The sequence below is a fragment of the Tiliqua scincoides genome, chromosome 1 (genome assembly GCF_035046505.1).
Source record: "Tiliqua scincoides isolate rTilSci1 chromosome 1, rTilSci1.hap2, whole genome shotgun sequence".
NCBI lineage: Eukaryota > Metazoa > Chordata > Lepidosauria > Squamata > Scincidae > Tiliqua > Tiliqua scincoides.
This window is the reverse complement of record NC_089821.1, coordinates 231,001,375-231,021,380: the sequence shown is the minus strand read 5'-3', so window position 1 is coordinate 231,021,380 and position 20,006 is coordinate 231,001,375.

Here is a 20,006-nt window from a genome sequence, read left to right as displayed (position 1 = left end):
GCACCACTGCTGGAAAGTTGAATAGGATTGGGCCTTAAATTGTCCATTCTATTCCCACTGTCACAAACCTACCTGACATATAAGACTGGGTCTGTCATCAGACAGAGGGCCCAATACTATCCAGCTTTCCAGTACTGGTGCAGCTGTGCCAACAGGTCATGTGCTGCCTCCTGAGGTGGGGAGCCAGTCAGTGCTGCCTCCTGAGGTGGGAGCCTGTTTGTTCCCTTTACCTCAGGGCTGCATTGTGGCTGCATTTGCACTGGAAAGTTGGATAGGATTGAGCCCTGAATGTGGTTCAAAGAATTGCTCAGGCCATGCTCCTCAGAAGGGTTCTTCTGACGTTATCTGAAGTCATTTAGGAAATTTCTGTGGACCTAAATTCTCAACATCACAGTTCTTTAAACCAAGAAGAAACTTGGCTACTCAATACAATTAGAAAACAATTGAATTACCACCATCACATTACATTCATGTTACATTCATCTTTGAAGTTCACTTATTTTAGAAGGTTTGCATCCCATCTTTTTCCCAAAGGTGTTATGCTTGGGTAACAGCATAATTAAAACGTATGAAAACCAAGATAAAAACAATAAAACAGAAAGATTTAAAAATTTACATACTGTAACAAAATCGGGGATGGCTTGATGAAACAAACAAGTATTTAACTGCTTCCTAAAGTAGAAAAGGGAGAGAGTACAGTGATTCTCCCACAGGACAGACTTCCACAGAGAAAGGCCACCATCAAGGAAGTCCCTCAATGTGTTCCAACTGAATGCACCTCTAACAGTCAAGGGATATGCAAGAGGGCCTCCCAAAAGACTCCACAGCACATGTAGATTCATTTAGGGGACGAAGACCTTTCAGGAATTCTGTTTCCAAACTGTTTAGGGCTTTAAAGGTCTTGAATTGCACCTGGAGAGAGATTGGCAGCCAATGAAACCAGAACAGATGGTGACAAGATCACAGTGTCTCATTTTGCAGCTGCATTTTGCACCAGCTGTAGCTTCCAGGTGGCCTTCAAGGGCAGTCCCACATAAAATGCATTGGAGTAATCTAAATAAGAGGTGGCTAAGGCAAGGACAACCAAAGCCAGGTCTGCCTGCATCAGGAATGGGTACAGCTGGCACATGAGCCAAAGCTGGACAAAGGCCCCTGAGCCACAGCTGATACTTGGGTATCTAGGTGCAAGACTGGGGCTGCAATACTAACCTCCCTTTCCTGGAAGTAGTTCCCATTGAACACAATAGAAGTTACTTCTGAGTAGATCTGATTAAGATTATGCCCTCAGTCTAGGAGAGCCTCCAGAATGTGAATCTGATCCTTCAAGGGGAATGCAAATCCTTCCAGAACAGGCAAACTCACCAGCAGAAAATAACAAATGTGGCATAAAATAAGTTTCACTAATATATTTCCCTAGTGAACACCTCCCCAGTATTTGAGCATTGTTTCCCCTATGTTAAAATTATGCTGCTTAGAGCCAAACTAGATGTCACATTGATTGAATCATTGCTTGTTGCACGTTCATTTTTAAAACTACAATCAGCAGCCGTGAGCCGGGGGGGGGGGAGAGCAGCCATGGGTAAAGGGTTAAATATCATGCCCCAGCCCTGATCCTATTCCCCCCAAGCTTCTACATAATGGACACACATTATGGCCTAAACATATGATTAATGTCATGTTTAGTTTGAATCGTAGCTTTGGGTCTAATTGTATTTGCTTGGGTCTAAGAGGTGTATTTGCTTGATTTAACCAATTGCTTGCTTTAACTCCTGAGGACAGAGGAGGACAAACAATTGTTAATCACTGTCCAAATATTCCATTGATCAATGCCACATATTAAGCATGACTTTAGAACTTTTCCCTAGTAGCCCCCTGGCGTACATTAGATGACAGCAAATTAATTGGGAACTTGGGGTGGGATGCTGCTGTTCAAACAAAATGCTACTGAGGATTCTCAGGCCCATTGACATGCCTGGATGATGCCTCTAGAAACATCAGAATTAAATAGTTTTGTACTCTCTTACTTTATTTTAACTCTAAATATTGCATAACACTATTGCTTCTGCACAACTCAGTTAATTGAGAAGGGGGTAGGGAGAAAGAAATAGGTGCACAGGGAGACTTGTGATTGCACCTGCTTCGTGATTTCAGCCAAACATCCTAATTACAGACAAGCTAGGGGAATTTGGAGTGTAGACAGGCTGAGCAGAAAAATAATACCACTTTCAATAAAGTTTAGCACATCCCACCACACTGACATAGGCATGGCTGTGATCATGCCTTGGATCTACAGCAGCATATAAAGAAGCATACCTTTATGAAAGGAAAATCCAGTTTCTAACCCATATATTTGCAATTGCATTCTAGACTGAGTACACGCAAGGCTTGCTGAACTCTCAGTAGGTGGAGAAGTGGAAAGAGGGTGGCACTTCATGACTTCAGTGCTCTGCAAGCTCCTTCCTGTTAGGAAACCAGAATAACGTATGCAAATAGAAACAATTATGCAGATTTCCCCAATCTGCATAATTTGCAAACTACCTCCATGTCATCAGATGTGGATGGCCAGGGTGCAGAAGTTGGTTTTATTTTTTTTAGTGCAAAATGCACAGTTTTGGACACAGTGGGATTCCTTGTGCTCCATTTGCAGATGATCCTGAGCAGGTTTTCAGTGTAGTGGAAATCCAGCAGGTTGAACATATCTCAGCATCAATGTCAACCTGGACTAAATAGCTATGGAGCATGGCCTAAGTAGTGCAAGCCCATTAGGGGCAGGGCCCTCCCACCTCCTTCCAATCTCTTCTTACCAGGGATTGTCTTCACTGGCACTGTCGTGCTTTCTTCCCAGTTTCCTTTTGGATTTCCTACAGGAGTGGGGGTTGCTAAAGCTCAAGGGCTGACTGAAGGCCATATTTGGTGAGAATATATTGCCTTCCTGCTCAAGCTGATTGAAGGTTCTGGGGTGGGACAGGAAGGAATTCCTCTTCTTAAGAACATGTAGCTTGCTTTTCTTGCTCGATTCATTGCGGCTGTTTGCTGAACAGCGCAGCCTATTCCCTGCTTGTTATGCTTCACTTTAGTTTGATTTAGGAAGATAGCGAGTGCAATAAAGGGCTCATGAATGACCAGGTGGGAGACAGACTCAAAAGACATGCTTACATACCTGCTCCTAGATTGGCTCAGAGCTCCTGCTTCTATTGCTCCCTTCCATCATGTTCAGAGGAATTAAACCAACATTGTGGGTGGTTATTTCTTTCGGGTGATTTGAGAATTTATGTGAGGCAGTCTTGGAATACCAATACAATACAAAACCAACTCAGAATACCAATACAATGGCAATCTAGCTGTCTTTTATACCTTACAGTGAAGCTGTTGCCCCAAGCATACATCTCTTAAAATATATATGTGTATATTTCTAATCTGCTACTGTTCGCAGCATGTGTTAGACCTCAATCATTGAATGCAAAAATGGAAACTAGCCTGAAAATGCAGTCGTGCTTTTGCTTATTAGGAAGTCATTATTTTTGCATGTGTTATTTTTCTATATAGTTTTAATTGTGTGTTCCCTCTTTAGCTCTGATGATCTCTCTTGTTTTTTGGAGGGGGTGGAATGAAAGTTTGCTTCATAAAGCACGTGTTAAAAATACAGGGGATGGGAACTCCAAACATTTCATTAGCATGCTTGCAAACAACGGGAAAGACGACTGGATTTGCTCAGGTGGGATCTGCCTTGGTGTGAGATATCAGCCTGTCATAAAATTACAATGTGTTGCATACCATCTTAGCTCAACAAAGAGCAACAGCAGGACAACATTTGGGATGCAGAAAGTCCCCACTACTTTGTGCAGCGAGCTCAGTAATATGCTTATAATAACCCCTGGAGAAGCCAGAACAAGAGAGGGTGAAGGAGTCAAAGGAAATGAGGCCTGCGGAATGAACTTCGATTTCCCCCTTCAAGAAGGAGGAGAGATTTGTAACTTGATCTTTTTCTCATTAAGGTTCACAGCAACCCTACAGACTTCACAACAAGCTATGGATGGCTTTGAGCTCATGGGGGGAAATGGGGCCACCATGTCAAGTGTTGATATCAATTCGTCCACCAATAATTAAACCACTAGCTATAAATCCTTCTCAACCCTCTATTCTTTTAGAATCAAACTGACAACTTGATTGAAAGTAAGGGACAGGTAAATCAATGTTGCCAGGTCTTAAAGTGAGCTGAAGCATGCCAAGATGTCACACACTTGCTATTTGCTAGCAATATCATCAGGAAGGGTTTCTAAAAAAAAAAAAAAATCAATGTTTGGTTCAACTTGCACATTCATGTAGCTGCTCTCTTTCTCCCTGGCAACTTTAGCAACTATTGCCCTCTCTGATGCTCCCTCCCACATGCAGAGAACATTCATCATGACAGTGAAAAACAGCACACACACCCTTGCCCCATAAGACATACGCCTCCCTATTTTAATCCTCACGAATGCCATCTCTTGCTTGCCTCTGCGTAAGACCCAGAAACTGTCAAGAGGAGGGGAGAAAAGGCAGTCTCTGTTGGAAAAGAAGATGCAACAATGCTGTGCAAGCATCCTGCACATCTAGAGAGCAACAGAGCTTGTTACCTCTCTTGTGTATCTTTTCCAGTAAGAGTGCAATCCTAACCCACTTTCCAGGACCGACATAAGGGCAATGCAGCTCCAAGGTAAGGGAACAAAGATTCCCATACTTTGAGGAGGCTTCCACAAGTGCCACCCAACTGCAGGATGCAGCATACGTCATATTGGCACAGCTATGCTAGTGCTGGAAAGTTGATTAGAATTTGGGCCTCCTTTAATATACAGATTGCTATTCTCAAGTCTACTTCCATCTCTCTCTCTCTCTCTCTCTCTCTCTCTCTCTCTGCTCAGCTAGACACAGTTTCACTGTCTCTCACTCTCCTTCAATAAAGTGTTTCCTTTCTTTATATCCACAAGCCTGGCACTGATCTTCTTAACAGATGAATCCCAAACATGCTGCATAAACCTGCATGCCAATGGTCTCTTCTACAAGGAACTCAGCAGCATCCAGTTTCCAGGCCAGTGAAAGAACCCGCCCTGGAGTCTTCAGGAGGGTCAGGACCAGAGCCAGGGAGGAGCACATCACCCACTCTGGGCTATTTTTGCCAAATGGCATCCTGGTTGGTTGGACAGTCTTCCTAGAATACCTTTCTCCTGGCTGATGGTGAGGAAGTCCTGAAATGCCTAACATGCCAGGATCATGAAGTGGGCTCTACCAATGCACACATGTAAACCTGAGAATGGGAAACAGTGTCTCCCACAAGTATGTTTTCCCACTGGCTGGGAAGCCTGCAAGAAAGACATGAAATGGAGTCACCTGCCCCTTTCCTCACACTTGGGCAGCTGCCCACCTGGTGCATCATGACATTACAATCACAGTTCTTCAGAAGGAGCAGCAAAGGACTGAGAACCTCCCAGCAGCTGTTGGAAATATTTGCCAGATGGATGGAGTCAGGCTGCTAGTCACACCTGCTGCCATCACAAACCACCTGGCAGATATGACATCACCATCATTCCTGAGTGGACATCATTTCCCTAAGGGTCACTCCCCTTTCCTAGACTGGAGCAAATTCCACGCAATATAGATAACTTGAAAAGTGGGGATAAAATCGAGTGGTTCAAACAAACAAAAAAGGGATTGGTTAGAAATCGGTTAAAGCTGCACTGAAAACTGATCCCGCATTGTCAATTGGTAGACAGTGGTAAGGATTTTATAATGAAGAGCTGAGTGCATAGGGTGGTTTAAAAAAGAAAACTTTTAAGAGAACACTCCCAAAGACAATGGGAATGAATGCTGATCCTTTTCATATTTTTGCAGTTCTTATGCTGGGTTTGTTTGGTGACAAAAGTTAAACAGGCATTCAGAATGCCACAGAATATCATCATCCACCAATATTGTGCAAAGAACATGGATGAGGCCTCCCTGGAAGCTGACAGGTTTTGACATTCTCTTTGACATGCTCCTCTGTTTCTGCACAGCAGTGTTCAGTACCTGGAAGGGAGAAGGCAAGAAACAGAAATGTCACTTGACAGTTATTATCAAGGTGGCAGAATCAACACCAGGGAATTAATGTGTTGTAGGGATAAAAGTTGGACATGGTGTGCAGAAGGGATAATTTATGTTCGAGAGACCTATTTGAGCATCAGTATTTAAGCACAGAATGCATTTTCTCACATCCCAGTTTAAGTGCAGCAACAATTATTTTAATGGCCCCATATGTACTGCTCTGCAAAAGCACATTTGTAGAACATGCATAGAAGATGATTTAAAAAAAAAAAAAAAACCTGAACCAAAGAACTGAGAATAAAATACATAGAAATACAAAGGTAGCCTGACAAAGGGAAGTCAATACATGGGCACAAGAATTTTTTTTGTGGATATAAGCGGGATCCTCCAACCTCTTCAAATAGTCCCATCAAAGAGCATAGAGCTGTGTGGAGGAACTGATTATTCAAATAATGATTTTTGGTTTTAGTCCTGGAAGATGTTTTCTGCCTGAACTGCACAGCCTTTTAATTAGCTAAAATAATACAACTTTCCTGAAGTCGCCATGCCTCAGTCATATCAGTGAGATATGTCATGTCCCCTTCTTAGCGATGGGTGTTCTCATGACATTATGAGACATCAGGGTCTCCAAAATTTCAGCTGCCCTGGGCCACAGCACTCAATATTGCTCTTAGGGTGGGCCACAGAGTGGGTCAGTTCTAGAAAGTGATATAAACAGTTGGTACTGAAGTAAGAATTTTCACAGTAGCAGAAAAAAAAAATATTTGCAGTATTTTGCAGTCTGTCTCAGCTGGGCTCTCAGCAAGAATTGGTGGGCCTGGTGCAGCTTGTGACACGTAATTTGGGGTCCCTCATTCTCATGAATATGGCTGTTGCCATTCCTGTGATTCCAGAGGCTAGAAAAAGTGCTGCCCTGATCATAGAACGTGCTGCAGTTTGTATCAGTGCACAATTCAGTTCACATGAATGTTCCTTCATGGCAGGGCCACCTTTAAGGCAATTTGAGCTATTTCACCCAACTGAGCCCTGTGCATCGTGGGGGCCCCACACTGCAGTGGTTAATGGGGTAATGGGTACTGGCCATAGCCAGTACCTCTTATTGAGATAAGCTTCCATTCAGGGGCCAGCGTGGCAAGTGAAGATCTTATGGGGCTGCTTCCAATTGGCCACAGGGGCACCTGGTCACCAGGGGAGCATCTGCATGCCTCACTCTTTGCTGCTGCTCACCCTTGCTGCTCCCGGCACTGTCCTCTCCCCCACCCCTCTCTCGAGGGGCCTGCAGTGGATATCATGACAACGGGCAAGAGGCAGGAAGTGCTGCGGGCTGGGTGGGAACTCCCTCCCAGGTGCCTTTGCCTTAAGTGGGTGTTCCGGAGAGGTGACTCTGACCAGAAGTCACACATAGTTCAAGGGACTCTGCCCAGACACCCAAGGACCCCAAGGGAGGCAATCCTGAGGAAGCATGTTTGAGCCCGGCTAGACACTGGTTGCCCTCTCCAGGTCAGCGGGAGTTGAGGGCCCCAGTGACTCAGGGCTACTCCCAAGGGTGGCAGCCAAGCAGAACGAATAACCAGGATTTTTGTATTGGGGGGGGGGGGCGAGAGAAACGCGTGGAGCCTCCACTCGCCTACCCGCTGGCAGCTGCTCCCCAGGGAAGGCACAATCCCAGCAGCAGTGGCAGAGGCACCACCATTGGGCACCACACAAGGGGAGGAGCAGTTGGCCAGCTGCCCCCCCCATTCAGCACACTGCTTCCTCCCCCTCCTCCTCACTGGAGCAGCAGCCTGGCCTACAGGGGGCTTTGCCCTCCTCCACACTTGGCAGCCCGTCTGATGCTCTGTGCACAGGACGTCAGCTGAAATAGGCACATTCCTTCTGGGCACCCCCTTTCTTTTTCTTAACTGGACTTTCTGTCCTCTCTCTGAATGTCATGTAGACAGAACGGGGGGGGGGGTCACTTACCTCAGTGCACAGCTGAGGAGAAGGAGGGCCAGGACTTTGGCGGCAGCTCCAGTGGGGCAGGTCAGGTGGGTAAGCCCCCCATCTTCTCAGATTGCAATCCTATCCACACTTACCTAGGAGTAAGCCCTAGTGACTAGAATGGGACTTACTTCTGAGTAGACATGCATAGGATTGGGCTCTAGTTACACTGTGTCTCCTTTACTTGGCTCTACAGATAACAGAAACGGCCCCCCCTTTTTTCTTTTCTCATTCCCTTTTAAAAGTTGATCTTCTGCTCCAGGACGTTATAGTCCTGGGACACTGACTTTTTGGTATACGATTCACAAACTTCTTGATGAAGTTATTAATTGCTGTAAAAATAACAAAGCTATTTATAACATTTGTGATTATTAGTTATTTTTGAACCTGGAGGAGGCCCCACAAAAGTGTTTCCAACTGGGCCCCGCAGCTCTTAAGGCCAGCCCTGCTTCATGGCTCTGGGTGAGTGCATATGTGAAACTGGACTGGGATCCTCCAAATTATAGGCAAGGATCCTAACATATTGAGAGCATGTTTACGAAGCTCACTGTGCAATCATGTGCATGTTTACTCAAGGTCAGTTCCATTTTGTTCAACCGAACTTGCTCCCAGGGAAGTGTGCTGTTAGTCACTATATAGATATGCTTTGTTCTCAAGAAGAATGAGGACACCACAATGAATTTTCTGGACTCTGACAAAGACAGGACAACACAGCCTGCTTTGGGAAGCCAAAATAGGGAAATCATCGTGCACTGGAAGGGGTCCTGCCTGGATTCCACCAAATCAATTATGCAGCAGGTGAAAAATAATCTTCTGGAGAGGCAGAGTCTCCAGAACCCAAGTAGTGCTGTGATTTGCTTTTGCAGAGGCCCGAGGGAAGTTGTAGAGAGAAGGCTCTATGAGTCAGGCTCCTGTTTACTGGTTAGACTGTGACTCATCTCTGTACATATTTAGACTTATAAATACGATTGTTGTTCCAATAAAGCAGAACATTGGATTTTTGACATACAGCCGAGTGTCTTTTCACCTTTAAGGGGAAACAGCAGAAAGCTGGTGGAAACAAACCAAGCTGAAGAGTTTCAAGGTTGTCTGTTGTCTTGTGTGCGCCCTGGGGCATTTGGTGGGCCGCTATTTGGGGGCATACAGGAAGCTGGATTAGATGGGCCCATGGCCTGATCCAGTGGGGCTGTTCTTATGTTCTTTCAAACCATCTATACGATCTCTTACAAAAACTCAAATGGGCGCACAAAACCTCTGCCAGCATAGCCCTTGCACAAGGGGTCAAATGAAATAAGAACTTTGCTGGTGCTCTTCCCATGGTTAGGCCTGTGTCTTAATTTGCTTAATGTGGACCAGTTGCAACCTCTTGAATCTGACCCTCTTTTTTCAACCTATTTACAAATCTCAGAACAGAGCAGGCTTTGATGTTCTATTGCAAAAAAACAAAAACAAAAAAACAGTTGTGGTTAAGTGCAAATATGTTGATCCAGACTGAATTCAGTATGTGCTGCTGGCAATCACAGTTTTCAATAACAATTTTATTGTTTAACGATGGATCATTGCTGCAATAAAACATCACTTAAAAACAGAATTCATAAGCATAAAAATACTATAAAAACAGGAGTTGGTCGTTATGCATAGAAAAGATGACCAATCTCCATTCTGACAGTTCTCCATGGTTTCTGCTATCCTTCTCAGCTTTTGTGTTGTTGTTGCAAACCAAGCTACCTCATATCAGGATTCAACATGTGGTTTTGGCAATCACACAAAGGGCTCATCTTGTGACAGCACAACTGGAAAGCTCTTTAGGGTTTTAAAAGTCATACACAATATTTGAATTGAATGCAGAAGTAATTAAGTAACCAATGAAACTGATACAGGATCAGTGTAATGTCACTGTGATCCAAACTAATAGTTCAAGACAGACCCCTGGCATCTGCATTCTTAGCAAAGAAAAGAGGGCAGCACCAGAAAAAGATTCCACATGTATTTTTCAAGAGTTGCATCCCAGTTTTTTCATTCACATTCTGAATGAACGGAAGCTTCTGGGCTATCTTCAAGGGTAGTAGTCTCATGCTTTTATGACAGCAGATTGTGAGATCTGCTGTTATAAAGACCCTATAGGATTGGGCCGAAAGTTGGTAAAAGATTCTCTTGTCATCTGAGCATCCAGGAGCATGATAGATATAGGAATACCCCAAAACCATGGATCTGCAGCTTCAGGATTGCAACTTCATTACGAACAAGCTACACACCCACTGCTATATCACCAGAATCCCCAACTCACAGTGCCTTATTGTGTAATCCTATGCATCTGTGATCAGTAGGTGTTTGTTGCCAATGAGTAAAATAGGATTACAAATGAAGTCTTACTGGGCTTACTCAATGGGCCTACTTTGAAAACAATGTTTTGAAAACATTGTTTTCAAACACCTCTACTGATCAGACATCAGGCATTGCTTTGGGACTTATTCCCCGGTAAATGTATATAAGATTGCAGTCTTACAGGGCAATCCTATGCACGTCTACTCAGATGTAAGGAGGCAGGAGGTCTGGTCTAGAGGGTAGAGCCTCCGTCTGCCTGAAGATAACATCCACAAGGTCGCCAGTTCGAGGCCACCGGCACCGTGCGACCTTGAAGCAGCTAACAAGCTGAAGCCGAGCTATTCCATCTGCTCTGAGCATGGGAGGATGGAGGCCAGAATGTGAAGCCAGATCGGAATGAAACACCTTGAATGTAGTGGTTCTTGAAAGAAAGAACCTTCTTTCAAATTGTAAAAATCCCTATTTAATAAGGGATTTAAATAAAAGCCTGCCTATGTAAACCGCCTTGAATAAAGTCTTGAATAAAGACCAAGAAAGGCGGTATATAAATACCTGTTGTTATTATTATTATTATGTAAGCCCCAGTGGCATTTCAAGAAGGGGAAGAGGGTGACTTGCCCCAGGAGTGCTTGCCAGAAGGAGTGCTGCGTGAGTTCCAACCAAGATGGCTGCGGTCATGCTGGTCCAAGCCCATTTTCTGATGCTATAGAACAGTTTTAAAGAGAAGCATCTTGGACCAAGTTGGGTAAGCTAGGAACAGCCAAAGATGACCAAGCCCACCCAACTCACCCTGAGGTACCAATTACTTCTGGCTTGTGAGCCACAGCTCAGAGTGGCCAGTTCTTCTCTGCGCCAAGTTCTGCAGTGGCCAGGCCACTGCCGAACTCAAAGAGAAGAAAAAAAGTGTCCATTCCAAGTGATGGCTCACAAGTTGGAAGTAATTGGGGTAATGTGAACATGTGAACATCTGGTGGGGTGACACCACGAGTCACTGCCCCAGGTTGAAGAAGAGATAGTGATGCCACTGCTAAGCCCTATTAGGTTTAATGGAACTAATTCCTGGTGTGTATAGCAGTGGTTCTCACACATTTAGCACCAGGACCCACTTCTTAGAATGAGAATCTGTCAGAACCCACCAGAAGTGATGTCATGACCGGAAGACATCATCAAGCAGGAAAATTTTTGACAATCCTAGGCTGCAATCCTACCCACACTTACCCAGGAGTAAGCCCCATTGACTATCATAGTTAAAATATTATACATAGTAGTTTGTTAAAAGTACAGGTCTGTAACATTTCCCCAAAGGCAGTCACACACCATGGTAGCATCAAGTCTAATATATTCAAAATGAAATCGTGAAATGAATGGGAACCCACTTAAAATTGGCTCACGACCCACCTAGTGGGTCCCGACCCACATTGAGAAACACTGGTGTATAGGATTGCCGCCTTACAGTCCAATGCTAATGAAGCATCTTCCCCTCTCTGCTGATGCAGAAGCACCAAGAAGTCTTGTTGTGCCCAATTGGGGGGGGGGGGATAACACAATGGGAGAGGGAAATAAGGTAAAATTTTACTTACCCTACCTGCTGTGCCATGGTCTCCTATAGCTCTACTCTGACCTGTGCCAGCCCTTTGGCTGGTACAAGTCTAAGTATCTGAGGAGGCATTGCAAGGCCGCACAGGATATTTGCCGCACTGTTGCTGCTAATATCCACCTCCTGCCTGCCCTTGACACACACCTGGAGTGCAATCCCCACCTGATTCTGCCTATCTCAAGCCTATTCAGCCCATCTCCCAAACCCACCACAAACCTACCTTCACTGGTGAATGCAGCAGAGTCCATCGGTGAGCCACCGGAACTGCTACCATTTGCAGAGGCAGTTCTAAAATGGCTGCTGTCAGCCAGCTGCACACACCTCTGGAGGTCAGTTTATGTTAGCAGAAGCTGTCATTGATCCCTTTACCCAACAGCCCAGTTCTGGTAAGGATTCGACTGTTAGCCTTATCTAAATTAAGCTTCAGTTTGTTCGCCCTCATCCCATCCAGAACTGTTGCCAGACACTGGTTCAAGACTTCCACAGATATCCCAGCAGAGGATAGAGGATAGAACAGAGAGAGAGAGAGAGATAGAGAGAGAGAGAGAATTATCCATATACTAATGGCACACGATCTCAAATCTTTGGATGATCTTTCCAAGTAGTTTCCTGTAGATGTTAAACATCATAGGAGATAAAACAGAACCTTGCAGTACCCAATGCAAAAGGCCATATATTATTACCCACACAATGATAATTGCGTTTTTAATCAATTTCTTGATTTTCAAAAAGCACATTTAATTCAAATTAGTTGCACAATTTTACAGACTTTAAATGATACCAGAGAGAGAGAGAGAGAGAGAGAGAGAGAGAGAGAGAGAGAGAGAGAGAGAAGTTGGTTGCCTACATTTTGTGATTGTCAGGCTATTGATGTAAAGGCTCAGCCAGTTTCTCTAACAAGCAAATATTATTATAATAAAGTATATGATCATTCCATAACAATTTCCCTATGGGGCATACTACTAAAGGAGTGAATAATTTGCCAACTTTTCCATTTTTGAGAATTCTACCCAACAGAAATAATCACATGCATCATTTGTAAAAGCACAAGGGGAAAAATCTCAGGAAAAATAGCAGATGGTAAATTGGAAGAGTCCCAAATTAAAATATTTAAGTCCTTGTTTCTTTCCCAGGAATTATGGATTCATTGATTTCCTTTGTTTTAAAAGCACTTATTGCTTTTGACCCTTTTGCTTGTGGCATTTTTCATTACTGGGGCAAAAATATATACAGTATTACTGAACAAAACAGGATTCTTAGTTGCTAATTTAGGAGTAAAAATAAACACTTAAATGAGAGACTGTGGGTGCAATTTACGGCCATTAAAAAATCTATGGGTACTTTACCATTGACAATCTGAGAGATTTCTACAGAAACATTTGAGATGTGGCCAGCAAACTTAACCAATGACTGTTCTTTGACTTTCCTTAGTTGCCGTTCACAGAGGCTCTTATCACAGCACATTTACAGCATTTGAATTACCACTGGAACTTGAAAAATCATATGTGAACCAACCCCACTGAAAACAATTAAGTTTGAGGGGTAGTAATACTTTCAGCAATGGAGTTTGATCCTGCAACAGCTCTGCCAGGGTCTCCAGGATTTGGACCAGGAACACTTTCAGGCATTCATAGTACATTGCATACATTAGTTTGTTGTAATCCTTACAACAGCCTTGTAAGGTAGGTCATTATTATTATTCCCCATTTTGCAGGCACTGTCCTGCAGAGCAGCTTGTCCAAGGTGAAGTGAGTTCATGAAGTCAATGTTCAGAGCAGGGGCTTCTTGATGATTTATAGCTTAGTCACTTAGCCATTTGGCTACATTGCTACTTCGTATTTTGCTTCAAAGTGTGTAAAATGTTGCTGCTTCAGACATTCATGTGAGGAGAGGAGAGAGGGGTTGTGTGTTTGCTTTTCAACTACCTAAAATTGTCTTTGGTTTTTTCTCAGTCTGACTGTCCCCCTCCCCCTCTCTCTGGACTGATGGACACTCTGGAGCAATTTACTCTGGATGACAACTGCAGCCACAGCTACAGCTACTGCTCCTTCTTTTCTCTGAAAAAGAAAAAATATTTTCTTTTCTCTGTCCTAACTCTCCTAACACTCAATTTTAGTGGATGTCCCCTGGTTCTGGTGTTATGTGAGAGTGTAAAGAGCATCTCTCTATCCACTTTATCCTTCCCATGCATAATTTTGTATGTCTCAATCATGTCCCTCCTCAGTCGTCTCTTCTAGACTGAAGAGGCCCATCTAGTCCAACTTCCTGTATCTCACAGCAGCCCACCAAATGTCCCAGGGAGCACACCTGATAACAAGAGACCTGTATCCTGGTGCCCTCCCTTGCATCTGACATAGCCCATTTCTAAAATCAGGAGGTTGCACATACACATCATGGCTTGTAACCCATAATGGATTTTTCCTCCAGAAACTTGTCCAATCCCCTTTTAAAGGCATCCAGGCCAGATGCTGTCACCACATCCTGTGGCAAGGAGTTTCACAGACCAACCACACACTGAGTGAAGAAATATTTTCGTTTGTCTGTCCTAACTCTTCCAACACTCAATTTTAGTGGATGTCTCCTGGTTCTGGTGTTATGTGAGAGTGTAAAGAGCATCTTTCTATCCACTTTATCCTTCCCATGCATAATTTTGTACGTCTCAATCATGTCCCCCCTCAGGCATCTCTTTTCGAGGCTGAAGAGGCCCAAACGCCATAGCCTTTCCTCATAAGGAAGGTGCCCCAGCCCAGTAATCATCTTAGTCGCTTTCCATTTCCACTATATCCTTTTTGAGATGTGGTGACCAGAACTGGACACAATACTCCAGGTGTGGCCTTACCATTGATTTGTACAACGGCATTATATTAGCTGTTTTGTTCTCAATACCTTTTCTAATGAACCCAAGCATAGAATTGGCCTTCTTTACTGCCGCTACACATTGGGTTGGCACTTTCATCGACCTGTCCACCACCACCCCAAGATCTCTCTCCTGATCTGTCACAGACAGCTCAGAACTCATTAGCCTATATGTGAAGTTTTGATTTTTTGCCCCAATGGGCATGATTTTACACTTACTGACACTGAAATGCACCTGCCATTTTGCTGCCCATTCTGCCAGTTTGGAGAGATCCTTCTGGAGCTCCTCACAATCACTTCTGGTCTTCACCACTTGGAAAAGTTGGGTGTCATCTGCAAACTTTGCCACCTCAGTGCTCAACCCTGTCTCCAGGTCATTTATGAAGAGGTTGAAGAGCACCGGTCCCAGGACAGATCCTTGGGGCACACTACTTTTCACCTCTCTCCATTGTGAAAATTGCCCATTGACACCCACTCTCTGTTTCCTGGTCTTCAACCAGTTCTCAATCCAGGAGAGGACCTGCCCTCTTTCCCTGACTGTGGAGTTTTTTCAGTACTTTGTGTGGGAGACGTCCTTGATATGTTTGCTTGCAACCTGAAAACCCATGTTTGGTATAAACCAAAGTACTTGTGACAAAGATTCATGCAGAGAAAGGTACAAAGGCTGGAATCCAGAAATCAGTCTCAGTAAGCAATCAATGAAACTGAAATGTTGTGAGGATTTTGTTCTAGTGGCTGCGACTAGGAGAAGTACCACTTGCACAGAAACTTGATTTTGCCATGGAATTATCAAGCCTGTGCAAGTGCAAGTTGAAGCTGCTGAGTCAGAATCTTTTCACAGCACAATTTGCTGGAAAACTAGCAACAGCAGATGTAGAACACACATGACATTAAACACTATCAAATTTTCACACATGACATTAAACACTATCAAATTTTCTAATGGTAGAAAATTCTGACCTGGTCACTGCTTTGTTAGAGCTTATAGCACAATCCTGCACATATCTACTCAGAAGTATGTTCCACTATGTTCAGTGAAACCTACTCCCAGCTAAGCGTGTGCAGGATTTTAACCCTCATCATGGAAGTCATTGAGATTCCCATTATTTAGGCTACAGACTTCTTTGAGCACTCAGCTGACATGGAAGCTAGTATGTCTCACAGCCCAATCTGATCCTGTGCTGGAATAGGCAGGTCCTATCCAGTGCAGGGTTGGAAGTGGCTGTGGTGCAACTTGGGGTAAGGGGATATTTTCCCCTTACCCCGAGCAATGCCCCAACCACTGCAATGGGGCTACTTGGGTCTGCACCAGCTAAATTGAATCCAGGTTAGAATCTAGGGGTTAGAATCCAGCCTAAGTGCTGAAGGCTGGTCCCACCCCTTTCCTGGGTCCCTGTCCACCTAGCAACAGTTTGTACACACATATGCAGGGTCTCCATCTTGTGGACACAGCCTGTGCATACAGAGGCTGCATGAGTATCATGTCAGTTCAATTAATTACTGGGTGAGAGTGAGTCAGCTTCACTCATCTCTAGCTGTGACTAAAGTGTCATTGATTTTAATGAGATGTGTGTGACCAACTTGAGCTGGATTTGGGCTGTGGTGTTCTGCAAAGTAATATTGGCTCATAATGGAACAGCTGTTCAACAACTGTACAAGCTGAGCACAGAAGGAGGGGGGCAGGCAGTCACACAGGCAGGCAATAGTAGTCCTAAAACATTGCCTGCCATTGTCCCTGCCTGCTCCCATTTCCTTCTGGGCTCAACAGCCTCTATAGAAAACCTGGAACCAAGAAAGGTGTCTTTGTTTTCTCACCACATCCTTAATTAGCTCCCAGTTAGAACGCAAACAAATCCCCCACATGGGAGTAAAGCACTGCCTCCACTTCAGATGGTTGCTTAATAACTCATTTGAAAATGATAATACTCCAATAGATTCCAATTAGTCATTTGAAGGTTCAGTTCTCATACAAAACCAAGCCACGTGTTTCTCAACAAAGCAATTTAAGCAGGGCTGTACACAGACTGCTTAAATTCAGTGGCAACACAATATGCAATTTGAAATTGATTAATTAGGAAGTCAGAATCTCTAAAGGGAGATTTTTATAATATTTTTACTGTACTTCTTATTCCTCCCCCATAAGCTGCCCTGCCTATGGATGTCCTTGAGCCTGTTCCAGCTATATAGTTGGCACAGGTCCAAGAAGAGGCAGGGCAGGCAGAAAAATAGTGAAAAGATCAGGTGTGCATGACTGCTGCTGAATCCCCCTCCTCTTACTGACGGTGTCTGAACTGGTTTCCTCAGACACCAGATTGGTGATGGGGGCCCACCTACATCTGTCCACTCAACTCCACTGCTCCTTCTTCTCGTTCCACTTTCTGGATTAGAAAAAGAAAGAGGAGGGTGCTGTGGTAGAGAAAAAGGGGAGGAATGGAGACTAGGGGGGGCTAAAGCATTAGGGGAAGCACGGCAGAAAAAAGAGTTGTCGGTTAAATGTCCACCACACTTTTCTCCTCTCCTCCACAATTCCCATTCTTCTCTGACCCCGTCGTTCTTTCCCAATCAAGGGAGTAGAAGGAGAGAGGCTGGCACATTATCAGATGAGGGGGTCAGCCATTTAGCACACTGCCTCCAGCATTGGGAAGTCTTGGGCCAGTCCTCCTCATGCCGATAGGATCTCTACTGTTGATAATAATGAAGGTGAATTGCACTTGTTAAGTGTTGAATAATTAGAAATGATATTTCAAAAATAAATTAGATTAACTGTCAGGGTTAACATAAGAACAGCCCCACTGGATCAGGCCATAGGCCCATCTAATCCAGCTTCCTGTATCTCACAGCGGCCCACCAATCACAGCGGCCCACAGCAGTCCACCAATCACAGTGGCCCACCAAATGGCCCACCAATAGTCTATTAACCAAATAGTTAATAGTCTGGTGTCCATGGAATTCCCCTCCCCAGATCCAAAACCTTTTTCTCTGGCTTTTTGCTGGTCCTCCCCTACCACACACAAGTGCCAACTCCTTCTGGCCACCAAAAATGACAGGAAGAGAGCTCTCTCTGCTCAGTCCAGCAAGGGATCATGGCAGGAGAAAGGGAAGGCAATATTAGACCTCGGAACTCAGGCTGTGCTTACAGCTGGCTTCCGAGTGGTTAGCTTTTTGTGGCATTATTCCCCATTTCACACTCAAACCCAGAGGCCTGAATAGGTCAATTCCAATGTAGCATAAAGATGGGAGTCAATATTTGTTCCAGTTATAAGGGAATTCATATTGAAACAAATTGCAGCCTGCTCCTCTGTAATCTTCCATACTTCAGTCAGCAAAAGAAAGTTATGGTGCACTTCATGCCCCATATAAATAGTGGGGTCCTGTTACAATGAGCCATTCAAAAGTCAACATGGTTACTACTATTCACTTCATGGCAAAAAGTTCAGTAGCTTCACCAGCCACAAAACTAAAAATGAAAAGCTTTCACAAACTATAGGCTGTATGATGCTTTTGGACCTCCGGGCTCCAAGGCTTAGTGTGCATCTGTCACTGTATCTCTGGAGCACAGCTACGCAGATGCTCTTAGCAAGCAGTCTGGTGATGCCTTACGCCCTCAGAGGAACGACAGACAAATGAGATTCCTCCCACCATTTCCTGCTGGCCGTATATCAGTCAGAAGTGGCAGTTGCTCGAAAAAGGCAAATGATCCAACAGCAAGGAATCCACAGGCAATCCTTTGACCTGCAGTACACAAATGCTGCAGTACACAAATGCTGTTTCCTTTTTATACAAAGTTCACCTAAGGACACACTTTATATGTACATATCTACATAGTAATCCTGACTATAATATCATCCTTTGGAACACCTTTCTAAGGCAGATTTCTTTCTGTTTTGAGACATATGAATATCCTTTGAAAGAGGTAGTCAACCAGTGGTCAAAACAGAGAATTCCATCTCTGTGTAATGAAAAGCAGATTTTCTTAACTCAAAACTGACCAACGAGACTGATTGTTCTGAGATCCAGTGAGGTGTTATTATGACTCAGCAGGGAACCAATAAGCTCTTGGCCACTGGTTTTTTGTTGCTTACTGATTTGTTGGGTGACCTGTATTGTTATATATTAAAATAAATAAATACATAAAGTTAATGGAGGTTACCCAACCCTATTGTTGCCACTGCATTTAGGCTGTGCATATGATATTGTAATTTATCCTGTCTGGTCTGGTACAGGAGGTCCATCACGGGGGTAACACAATGCCCTCTTGCAGTGGGTGATGCAATCCCTAGTGATGTCTCTGCTTAGAGGCACAACTTTTCTTAGTGTTGAGGGTCCAATCTACATTTGCATTCTTGTAAATGAAATTCATTGCTTTATCTCCTAGCTTCAGTTGATGTTGTGAAATCTATTCTTTCCCATTTGGGTTGTGTTAAAGTGGAAAGTTGAGATATTCCAAATTTTAATGCAGCCACTACTAAATAATTTTCCTAGGGGGAAAAATGCAAGTTCTTAAAAGTTGGGAAGATTTGAGCCCCTGATTTGAGCTCCAAAAAGTTAACAGTAAAACTGCATACACGTGTGACAGCAGGGACTTTTGTCTGCAGTAGAGGGATATGTAATGTTCTGTATTGTATAACAGAAGCAGGATGAGTCAGAGACCTATGAGGCTGGGAAGATCCCTCAGTATCTGGTGCCTATCTAACACTTTCTGTTTCCAATAAGAGAAACTTCAACAGTAGAATAGGAGGTTTTCTTTAAAACTCAGAGATCAAAGTTGGCTTCTTTTGACACATACTCAAAAAGAAATGTTGACTATGTGAACCTTTGAAATGAATGGGATTTGAAGTTTGACATGAATCTTTGCGTGAGCTTTTATTTTTATTTTTTTTTAATGTCATTGTATATTTACAATAGGGTGGAGAGATCTAAAGCACATCCAGGACACACAGATACACACTAACAGCCCAATCCTACTAAAAAAAACACAACCCACTAATGTAGCTGTGCCAGTTGGAGACAGTCCCAGAAGCCTCCTCAAGGCAAGAAAACATTTGTTCCCTCGCCCTGGGGAAAGTCTAGTGCCCCAATGGGTCTCCTCAGATATGTGGCAGTGATTTTGCTGGTGCAGAACCTGGGAAAGAAAGAGATAGGAACAAGGATCTGGGGATATGCCAGCACTACTAGGATTCACCCCCTCCGTCAC